Source organism: Pteronotus mesoamericanus, unplaced genomic scaffold (genome assembly GCF_021234165.1).
Source record: "Pteronotus mesoamericanus isolate MK-2021 breed Mesoamerican mustached bat unplaced genomic scaffold, CSHL_Meso_final contig_82, whole genome shotgun sequence".
Classification (NCBI taxonomy): Eukaryota; Metazoa; Chordata; class Mammalia; order Chiroptera; family Mormoopidae; genus Pteronotus; species Pteronotus mesoamericanus.
In genome coordinates, this window is record NW_026555265.1 from 16,560,672 (window position 1) to 16,571,597 (window position 10,926).

Here is a 10,926-nt window from a genome sequence, read left to right on the forward strand (position 1 = left end):
CTGGGAGAGGCCCAGATGAGACCTTCCCATGGATAATTCAAATACAAACCTGAGCACATTTAGTATCCTTTATAGGAAGTGGAATGGAGATAAAAAGAGGTCAAGGGGCCTTTGAGAGTTCACCAACATTGTCAGGTCTGTAAATTCATTATCTCTGAGGCAGGAAGCCAATATTGAATCACTCCAATAAGACCTACATTTCTTTTGTGATCTCACTGACCCAGAGAGTCAACATGTGATCATAGGAAACAGACATGTGATCAAATAATTAAGATACACCATAGAAAGAACTCCAGGAGAGGTGAGTGCAAGGTGCTATGGGAGAAGAGCAGACAGAGCAGTAACTGGTGTGAGTAAAGAAGCGAGATGTGGAACATAGTGAGCACCCGATTAACATTTGTTTCATGAAATGTATGTTGCATGAGTTGACATCCTAACTGAGTTTTACAGAATGACTAGGAGTTGCGTGGGCAGAAAAGAAGAGACACTACACTCAGAGGGGAGGACCTAATTTGAGAGAAGGCCACCACCTTGTAAAACTTGCATGATTCTGAGGAATGATGGAGATAAAATATCAGAATCATGGAGGCTGAAGGAGTTGAGTTATTACCAACCCACCCTCTGATTGTACATGAGGACCAGAGAGGATGAAGAGATTGCTCAGCTTTTGAGGATCTGGGATTTCAAATCATGCTGAGAAGAGGTAAATAAGAGGAAAGAATCAAGTATTTATCCTGCTTTAACTATGTAAACCATACCTCAGGCATATCTATCAACCAATTGCAATACATAGATCTTGGTTAGATACTGATCTGAACGAAGTATAAGGAAAAAATTCAGGAAACTCTGACTCTGACTTTAATATTTGATGATATTAAAGGATTATTAATTTTTGGAGTGATACTGACATTTAGTTATGTTTACAAAAAAGAGTCTCATCTCTTTGACATACATACTAAAATATTTAAAGATGATAGGATATGGTATCTGTTATTTACTTTGAATAATCCAGTGTGGGACAAGAGAAGAAATTTAGATAAAACAAGTTTTGCCATGAGCTAATAACTGCTGAAGCTGAGGCATTTGTTCAGTGATTTTCTCTACTTTTGTAAAATATGTGTTTAAAATTTTCCGGTATAAAAAGTTAAAGAAACAAAAACCTGCCTAACCAGTTTGTCTCATCTTATTCCTAGGGATCTTTCCTCTAGAACTTACTGCCACCCAGATTTATATTTACAACTAGAGTAGTTGGAGTTTAAGCATTGTCCTCTGGAGCTTAAAGACTAATGCTATAATAGCTAACAGAGGGTTTATGGACTTCAGCATACTCTGGGTGCTTTGCCTGTACCAACTCACTTAATCCTCACAACTCCATGAGGTAGTTGTTATTATTACGATCCCCCTTTCACAGATTCAAAAAATGATTCAGGTTAGTAATTCACCCAAGGCCTCAAGATAGAAGAAGGCTAGTTAATGTCTGGTTCCAGAGTCTACACACTTAAACAGTAGGCAGTGTGCTTCTCAGCGATGTACCCATGTGGAGAGAAAACTCTATTGGCTTTAGTTATATGTTGTACTATTGATCTGTTTTTGTGTAACGAACTTCCCCAAATCTAGTGGCTTAATACAACCCTATCTATTACATCCCACAATTCTGTGGGTCGGCTGGGCATTTCTGTGCTTCACTTGGGCTGGTCATGATGCTGCATTCAGCTTGGGGTCAGCTGATTCTCTTCTCTACAACAGAAGCTGAAAGTCCTCGGGAGTTAGGAAGTCAAGGACAGGAGAGCGCCTGTAGACTTGATTTTGTGCTTCCTAAAAATATTAATTTTAAGTTTATGAATGTTTTCATGCAAAAAGATTAAAAAATAATTATTTCTTTAGAATAATAAAAGTTATAATAAACCTGTAGCCCCTCAGGCCTCCCTTTCCCCTCAGCTATCCAGCTTCCTGGAGACAACTACTTCCAGCCATTTTAGCCATGTATTGTGGTCCCCTCAGATTTTACCATGATCACTTAGACATTCTCTTACCTGCCTATCACCCTCTAATCCAATCATATCTCTATTTTTTAATTAAAGCCCATGCAGTGTTTTTATTGGTGTCATTAGCTCTTGTACTAAGAGCTAATGTGTTGTACTAAGACACTAATGTCTTGTACTAAGACCCAAGTGTTGTACTAAGATTTCACTTACTTCATTTAACTGCATTTTTTTCCTGAAAGTTAACAATTATCTAATTTTTAAATTACTTGAGTTTTTAAAAAAGTAGTTGATGCCTTTCTACACCCTGTAACCATTTCATAAAAAGATACTTTAATAACTGTTTCTACCCAGTCAAATCTGTCAGAAAATTTATCATTTCTCCTCTTATTTTGCTTTGTTTTATTTTTGTTTTTATGGAGGAAATTCTTCCAGGAGTCTATCACTCCCCTCCAGGTTGCACTGACTGCTCTGAGGGTCTGCTGCCCAGTTGTGGACCTGGAGCATCTCAGGAATTCTTTTTGCTTCTCTGTTGCATTCCCAGTTTCCTGGATCCTCCTTCCTAGTTTATTTTGTCATTGCACAGAAAGCATGTGTGTGTGTGTGTGTGTGTGTGTGTGTGTGTGTTTGTGTGTGTGTGTGTGTGTGTGTTGCTGGGTGGGTGGCTGCAGTGGGTGGAGATATACTCTAAAAACATGCTGAGAAAGGGTTAACAAGGGATTTTTGTTTTGGAAACTCTGTAAGTCTAAAAATGTCTTTATTCTCTTATTATATTTGATAGATAGTCTGAATGCTGAATTCTAGGTTGGGAATTTTTTTACCTCAGTAATTTGAAAGTGTTGCTCTACTCTTTGGAGAGCTCCTCTTGCTGTCGAGATGACCAACAATGCCCTGATTTCTGATCTCTGAATGTGGGCTATTTTGTTCAGAATCTTTTCTTTATTTCGGATTTCTGACGTTTTACAATAATGAGCATTAGGAGAGGCTTTTTTATCATTCATTGTTCTGGGCACATGGGCGAGGCTCCTCTGGTCCTTAAGTCTAAAAAGTGTGTACTCTTTTTTTGAAAATATTTCCCCCTTTTTTTCCTCCCTTTTAGGAACTCTTATTATTTAGGTATTTGATATTTTATAATGTTCTTTGCATTTTTTCCCCTTGTTTTTCTATTGCACCACTCAATTTAGCCATTTTCTGGGAGATTTCCTAGACCTCATCTTTCAAGTCATATGTTAACTTTTTCATTTCTATTAATATAATTTTAATTTGTGAGAGGTTCTTGTTTTCTGGTTATTTTATTGCATAGTCTTAGTTGATGGAAACAATTTCTTGTTTCTTTTTGAGAATATTAACTATATTTACTTTTACAATTTCTTCTTTTCCCTTGAGTTTCCTTTGAGTTTGTTTTTTGTTTTGTATTGTATTGTTTTTTAGAATAAACGCCTTTATTACATCAGCTAAGAGAGTACTGAGGATGATTCATTTGCCTTTCAGGGCCTTGATTTTCCTCAGATACAATCCCAGCTCCTTGTCCTCAAGCACATAACCATCTGCTTGGCCACATTGGTCTGGTCTTGGAGGGATGCTCGTAACAAGGTTGCCTGCTAAAGCTGCTCCTCTAGAAGGCTGCTGATTTTGGCATTCTTTTCCTTTCATTGTATTTCTTCTAAATACTCTTTTGTTATTTTCTTTTTGTTTAAAATCTCTTCCTCCTCAGGAATTCTTTTGGTCCCCAACTTGCAACCCAGGGGCAGTGCATAGTGGGCCATGTACCACTGTTGTATGGTGTGCGGTTAATGAGCACAATGCAGTTCTTTTCTTTTTAAATTTTTATTGAATTTATTGGGGTGACATTGGTTAATAAGATTATGTTTCAGGTGTACAATTCTATCATACATCATCTGTATATTGTATTGCATGTTTACCAACCTGAGTCAAGTCTCCTTCCATCACCATTTATGCCCCCTTTACTCTCTCATAGCCTCCCCCAGCCCCTTTCCCTGTGGTAATCACCATACTGTTCTCTGTGTCTGAGTATTTTTTCTTTGCTTAATGCCTTCACCTTTTTCACCCAGCCCCCAACTTTCTTCCCTCTGTCAGCTGTCAATACCTTTTCTGTATCTATGAGTCTGTTTCTAGTTAGTTTGTTTAGTTCATTAAATTTCACATGCAAGTGAAATCATATGGTGCTTGTCTTTCTCTCATTGGTTTATTTCACTTGGCATCATACTCTCCAAGACCATCCTTGCTGTCACAAAGGAAAAGATTACCTTCTTTTTATGGCTGAGTAGTGTTCCCTTGTGTAAGTGTACCACAGCATTTTAACCCAGTCATATACTGATGGGCGCTTGGGCCATTTCCAAATCTTGGCTATTGTAAGTAACCCTGCAATGAATATAGGAGTGCATATATTCTTTTGAATTAGTGTTTCAGGTTTCTTCAAATACATTCCCAGATGTAGAATTATTGGGTCATACCATTTGTAATTTTTTGAGGAAAGTCCGTACTTTTTTCCAGAGTGGCCCCACCAGTCTGCATGAGGGGTCTCTTTTCTCCACATCCTCACCAGAACTTGTTGTTTGTTGAGGTATTGATGATAGCCATTCTGATAGGTGTGAGGTGATCTCATTATGGTTATAATTTGCTTTTCTCTGATGATTAGTGACATTGAACATCTTTTCATAAGTCTATTGATCATCTGTATGTCCTCTTTAGAGAAGTGTCTATTCAGGTCCTTTGCCTATTTTTTAACTGGATCATTTTTGCCCCTTAAGTATGATGCTGGCTGTGAGTTTGTCATTATGGCCTTTATTATGTTGAAGTATGTTCCTTCTATTCCCACTTTGCTGAGACTTTTTGTCATAAATGGGTGCTGGATTTTATCAAATGCTTTTTCTGAATCATCGATATAGTCATGTGATATTTACCCTTCATTTTGTTAATGTGGTATATCAAATTTATTGATTTGCAAATATTGTACCAACTTTGCATCTCCAGAATAAAACCTACTTGATCATGGTGTATAATACTTTTAATGTATTCTGGATCTTGTTTGCTAAATTTTGTTGAGGATCTTAGTATCTAAGTTCATCGGGGATATTGGTCTATAATTTTCTTTCTTTCTAGCAAAGTGTCTTTTATTGGTTTTGGAATTAGGATAATGCTGGCTTTGTAAAATGAGCTTGGGATTCTTCCATCCTCTTAAATTTTTGGAATTGTTTGAGAAGGGTAGGTGTTAACTCTCCTTTGAATGTTTAGTAAAATTCACCTGTGTAGCCAGCCATCTGGTCCAAGAGTTTTGTGTGTTGGGAGTTTCTGATTATTGCTTCAATTTCATTATTTGTAATCAGTCTATTCAGATTTTCTTGTTATTCCTGATTAAGATATGCAAGATTGTATGTTTCTAGGAATTTATCCATTTTGTCCAGATTATCCAATTTGTTGGCATGTTGGCATATAGTTAGTTGTTCATAATATTTTCTCACAATCCTTTGATTTTGCTTGGTGTCAGTTTTTATTTCCCTCTTTCATTTATGGTTTTATTTATTTGGGTCTTCTCTCTTTTTTTCTTGATGAGTCTGGTTAAATGTTTTTCAGTCTTGTTTTAAAGAACCAGCTTTTGGTTTCATTGATCTTTTTTTTTTTTTTTAAGATTTTATTTATTTTATTTTTTTTTTGGAGAGAGGGAAGGGAAGTAGGAAGAGAGGGAGAGAAACATCGATGTGAGACACATTGATCAGTTGCCTCTCTCACATGCCCTGACCAGGGAGTAAACCTGCAACCCAGGTATGCGCCCTCACTGGGAATAAGGAGACCCAAATAACTGAGCCGCAGAGGTCAGGGCTCATTGATCTTTTGTAGTTTTTTTAAGACTCTATTTTATTTATTTATACTCTGATCTTTATTATTCTTTTCTTCTACTCACTTTGGGATTTTTTTTCCTAGTTCTTTTAAGTGTAAAATTAGAGTGTTTATTTGAGATTTTCCTTGTTTCTTGAGGTAGGCCTGTAATGCTATCCGTTTCCCTCTTAAGACTGCTTTCCCTGTGTCTCATATATTTTTGGGGGTGTTTTCTTATTTTCATTTGTTTCAAGGTATCTTTTGATTTCCTCCTTGACCCCATTGTTAACACATTTGTTATTTATAACATGTTATTAAGCCTTCCTATGTTTGTGTGTTTTTCAGTTTTTTGTTTTGTGATTGATTTCTAGTTTCAAACCAACATGGTCAAAGAAGATGCTTGATATAAGTTCAGTCTAACTAAATTTATTGACACTTGTTTTGTGTTCTAACATGTGGTCCTAGATATGTTCTGTGTGCACTTGAAAAAAGTGTATATTCTGAGGCTCTGAAGGTATCATTTAAATCCAGCTGATCTAGTGTATCATTCAAATCCATGTAATCTAGTGTGTCATTTAAAACCACTGTTTCCATGTTGATTTTCTATGTGGAAGACCTACCCATTGATGTCAATGGGGTGTTAAAACCCCCTACTATGTTATTATTGATTTCTCCATTTATGTCCATCAAGATGTGCTTCATATATTTATGTGCTCCTTTGTTGGTACATCCGTGTAAACTAGGTTTTTTCCCCTTGTTGGGTTTTTTATCTCTTATTATAGCCTTTGTTTTAGAGTCTATTTTGTCTGATATAAGTATTGCTACTCCAACTTTTTCAACTTCCATTTGCATGAAACATCTCTGTTCCATTTCTTTACTTTTAATCTCTGTGTGTCGTTAATTTTTAGGTGGGTGTCTTGTAGACAGCGTATATATGGGTCTTGTTTTCTTATCCATTCAACTACTCTGTCTAGTGATTGAAGCTTTTAAGCCATTTATATTTAAATTGATTAGTGATTGGTATATATTTATTTCAGCTTTATTTTTTACATTTATTTTTCTTTCTTCTTCTTAAAGACCCATTAACATTTCTTGTAATACTGGTTTGGTGATAATGAACTCCTTTAGCATTTTTTGCCTGGGATGCTCTTTATTTCTCCTTCAATTTTAAATGATAGACTTGCTAGGTTAAACAATCTTGATCATGTTCCTTGCTTTTTGTCACTTTGAATATTTCAAGCCAATCTCTTCTGACCTGAAATGTTTCTGTTGAGAAATCAGCTGACATCTCATAAGGGTTCTCTTGTAGATAACTGTCTTGCTCTTGCTGCTTTTAAAATTTTCTCTTAGTCTTTAAACTTTGCTATTGTAATTATGATTTGTCTTGGTCCTCTTTGGGTTCATCTTGTTTGGAACTCTCCGCACTTCCTGGACTTGCATGTCTTTTTTCTTCACCAAGTTAGAAAAGTTTCCAGTCATTATTTCTTCAAATAGGTTCTCGATCCCTTGCTCTCACTCCGCTCCTCCTGGTACCCCTATAATGTGGATGTTGTTACTCTTCACATTGTTCCAAAGGTCCTGTAACCGTCCCCTTTTTAAAAAAATTTATTTTTCTTTTTGCTGCTCTGATTGGGTGTTTTATGCTACCTTGTCCTCCAAATTGCTGATTCAATCCTCTGCTTCATCTAACCTGTTTATTCCTTCTAGTATATTCTGCATTTCAACTATTGTATTATTTCTGACTATTTCTTTTTTTTATGGTTTCTATGTCTTTTTTGATGCTGTTGAAGCTTTTAGTCCTTCAAGCATCTTTAAAATCATTTTTTAACTCTGTATCTGACAAATCGCTTGCTTTTATTTCATTTAGCTCCTTGTCTCAAGATTTCTCCTGTTCTTTCATTTGGGGCATTTTTCTATATCTCCCCATTTTAGCTGCCTTTTGTGTTTGTTTCTATGTGTTAGGTAGATCTGCTGTCTCCCAGTCTTCGTAGCATAGCCTTATGTAGCAGGGGTCCTGTGGGACTTTGTGGCTCAGTGTCTTTGATCACCTGTTCTGTGTCCTCCAGGAATGCCACTCATAGGGGTTATGTAAGCCCTCCTGTTGTAATTGAATCTTGATTGCTATTTGCTCATTCATGCATTGTTTCAACCCTCAGGCTAGCCGACTATGAAGATCAACCCCAACCACAATACATAAACTGCTGCTGTGTAGGTGCTGACCACAGGAAGCGAAATTCTCCACAGTAAGTTGTGGTGCCTGGTGAGATATCCCTTTGGATGTGCCATTTGTGAAACTAATTGGATCCTGTTCTGATGCTGTCTGAAACTGACCACTGGGTGGGTTGTTTCTGGGCCTCTTGGAAGGGACTGTGGTGCAGTTCAACTTCAGACACTGCCTGTGACTGGACCTGAGTAACCTGTTAGGAGCTACAAAGTGATCCACAGTTTGTGGCTGCTTTTGCTGGGTCTGCATGTGCATGAGAAGGACCTAACTTTGCACCAAGGCTGTCTCTACCTGCCCTGAGCCTTGGGACAGGTCAGGAAAAGGTCCAAGGCATTCCAAGATCCACCTCTGCCTGCCTCTACCTGCCAGCTGCCTGTTCTGCTGTCACTGAAAGAGCTACTGGTACTCAAGTTACATGTGGTAAGTTCTTAGCGAGTCACCAGGTAGTGGCTATTAGTGTTCACTAGTTTGATACAGGTTTAGATCAGTGTCAATGCTGGGTCAGAGGCTATTCAGTAAGAGTCCCTCGTTATACCAAACCTAGATGCTATTTTCCAAGGGCCCTCTGTCCTTTGTGGGTGGCAGGGGATCCTCAAGGTAAGGCCAACAGAGTTTTCTAGGCCCACACATACCAAGATTTAGCTGTGTGAAGTGAGGGCTCTGCACCAGTCAGGCATGTGAGAGAAAAATGGCCCCCTTACCAGATCCACACAACTCAGCCTGTTCCAGATTTTGCCAAGACCTCCTGAATTGCCTGAGTCCAGCAGGGTAGGGTCTCTGAGAGTTGGGAGGGTGGGTTTAGTGGATCCCTTGTGAGGTGGAAGAGCCGGTCAGTCTTGCTGGAAGGTGTGGACAGTAGCCCCCACCCCAGAGCAACACAGCACTGTCTGTCCCAGTTTCTGCTGCAACCTCCTGAAGAGCCCATGCTTGGTAGGGTCGGGCCACCAAGATTCAAGAGTTTGGGGCTGCCTGGAGTGCAAAGGCGTGGCTAGTGTATCTTTCATGAGAACCTGGTCAGGCACCAGGTAAGGTGGGAAAAGTGTCCTTGACCCAGAGGCACACAACTCAGCCATTGACACGCCCTGATTTTGTCTGGAGCTCTATACCTTGGCCCAGGCAGCTGAATCCTCCACAGGGCATGAGCTCTTCAGGGTGGGTAACAAGGAAACCAGTGTATGGAGCTATTGCATTTGCCCAGGCTGATGCCATAAGGAGGTGAGTGCTCCTCCCAAGAATGACAGTGTCTGCAGTGTGGGAGAGTGACAGCACAGGGAACATGGAGGCTGTTCGTTCAGCTCTTGCCCTGGAGCCACAGACCCCAGTCTCTCCTCACATGATTATAGTTTGCTCTACTCTCCTCCCAGAGCCAAGGGTGAGTGGCTTCAGATGAGATTTTTGTGTATTGGCCTTTTAAGAAGGTGCTTGCCTCTCTAGTAGACTCCCTTTTCTCCCTGGTGAACAGAATTGTGTTTGATTTTCACAGCCAGATGTTACTTGGGCACCTTCCCCCAGCTCTGATGCTTTAGGCTGAGGAGCTCAGCAAGGGGTTCAGACCCCTTGCTCATCAAGAGGAACATTTACAGCCAATATATCACTCCAGAATCTCAGCTGCCACCCATGGGAGTGAGGCCAGCTCTTTTTGCATCTTTGCCCTTCCTACCAGTCTTGATTTGGCTTCTTCAGTTAATCCTTTGTTATAAGACTTCTGTTCATCTGGTCTTTAGTCGGTTATTCAGGTTGATTTTTCTATATTTTAGCTGTAATTCTAGTTCAGTCCTGGGAAAATGGTGAGTGTACCTTCTACCTACTCTTCCACTATTCATGGATCTTTGATGAGGCTGTTTTTCACTAGGATCCTGGTATGGACCAGTTTGGTTTTGGATGCATTGTAGGTGACATCAATAATCCTTGTTTTACACACACAACACTCTGAGCACCAGGAAAATGTGTCCATTTCCATCCTCAAGTCATGGTACTTCCTGTTGCCTCCCTGCAGTCAGACTCCGTGTATGCAGCAGGGCCAGCCTTAGTATTTGCAGGAGGGTGACCCAACTCGTGTTTTCCCCTCTTGTGATAGGGCTTTCTCTTGCTTCTGGTCTTGCATTGCTTGTGTCAGTTATTCCAAAAGATACCCATGGCTCAGCGCTGACTGGAAAAAAGAAATACAAAGGTGATTTCTCTTTTTTTAAATCCTGGTTTATTTTGGTCTTTGTCTTTACAAATGTCTGGTGATCCTTGTCTCTGTTTTTATTATAGAGTCAAGCAGTAGAAAGCTGAGTGGAACCTCTGTGTGCCTGAGTCAGGCATGACCACTGGTGAGCTTCCTATTGATGGGTCAGGAGGTAAGCTGGAATTTTCAATAAGAAACCCCAAATATCAGTAACTGTAGGGTTTTTCACCCTAAGTTACATTGAATTCATGAGCCTTCCAGTATTTCTATGACGCATATTGGCTTGTTTCTCAGTGACACTAAGTTTGCATGCCTCTCTGTTCAGTAATTTACAGTTCTTCCATTTGCTTTCTCTATCCATATGTTGTGGTAGAAAAGATATTTTCTAGTTTAATAAAAAATGGAGTTTATGTTTCAGTGTACTATTCTCTATGTGGTTTTGGACTGTTTTTAAGGAGGAAAGTGGTTAGAAGCATCTTTATTCCTCCACCTAGGACTGGATTTTAGAGGAATTTTTGGGGAAATTGTAAAATAGGAAAGAGACTTGGGGAGAATGGGAGGCAGAATCTTTAAGATGTCCTCCCAAGATTTTTGTCCTCTATTTAGTCAAACACTAAAATGAGTGTTGCTGTGAAGAACTTTGCAAGTAGAATTTAAGGTTACTAATAAGGATTTTCCAGGAGGGTCCTAGGTAATCACCTGAGCCCTTAAAT

General features: G+C 39.2%; 1 pseudogene; it reads right to left on the reverse strand.

Moving 5' to 3' along the window:
* Positions 1-3,458: 3,458 nt before the first annotated feature.
* On the reverse strand, positions 3,459-10,179 carry LOC129080011 (40S ribosomal protein S8-like; annotated as a pseudogene).
* Positions 10,180-10,926: the final 747 nt, after the last annotated feature.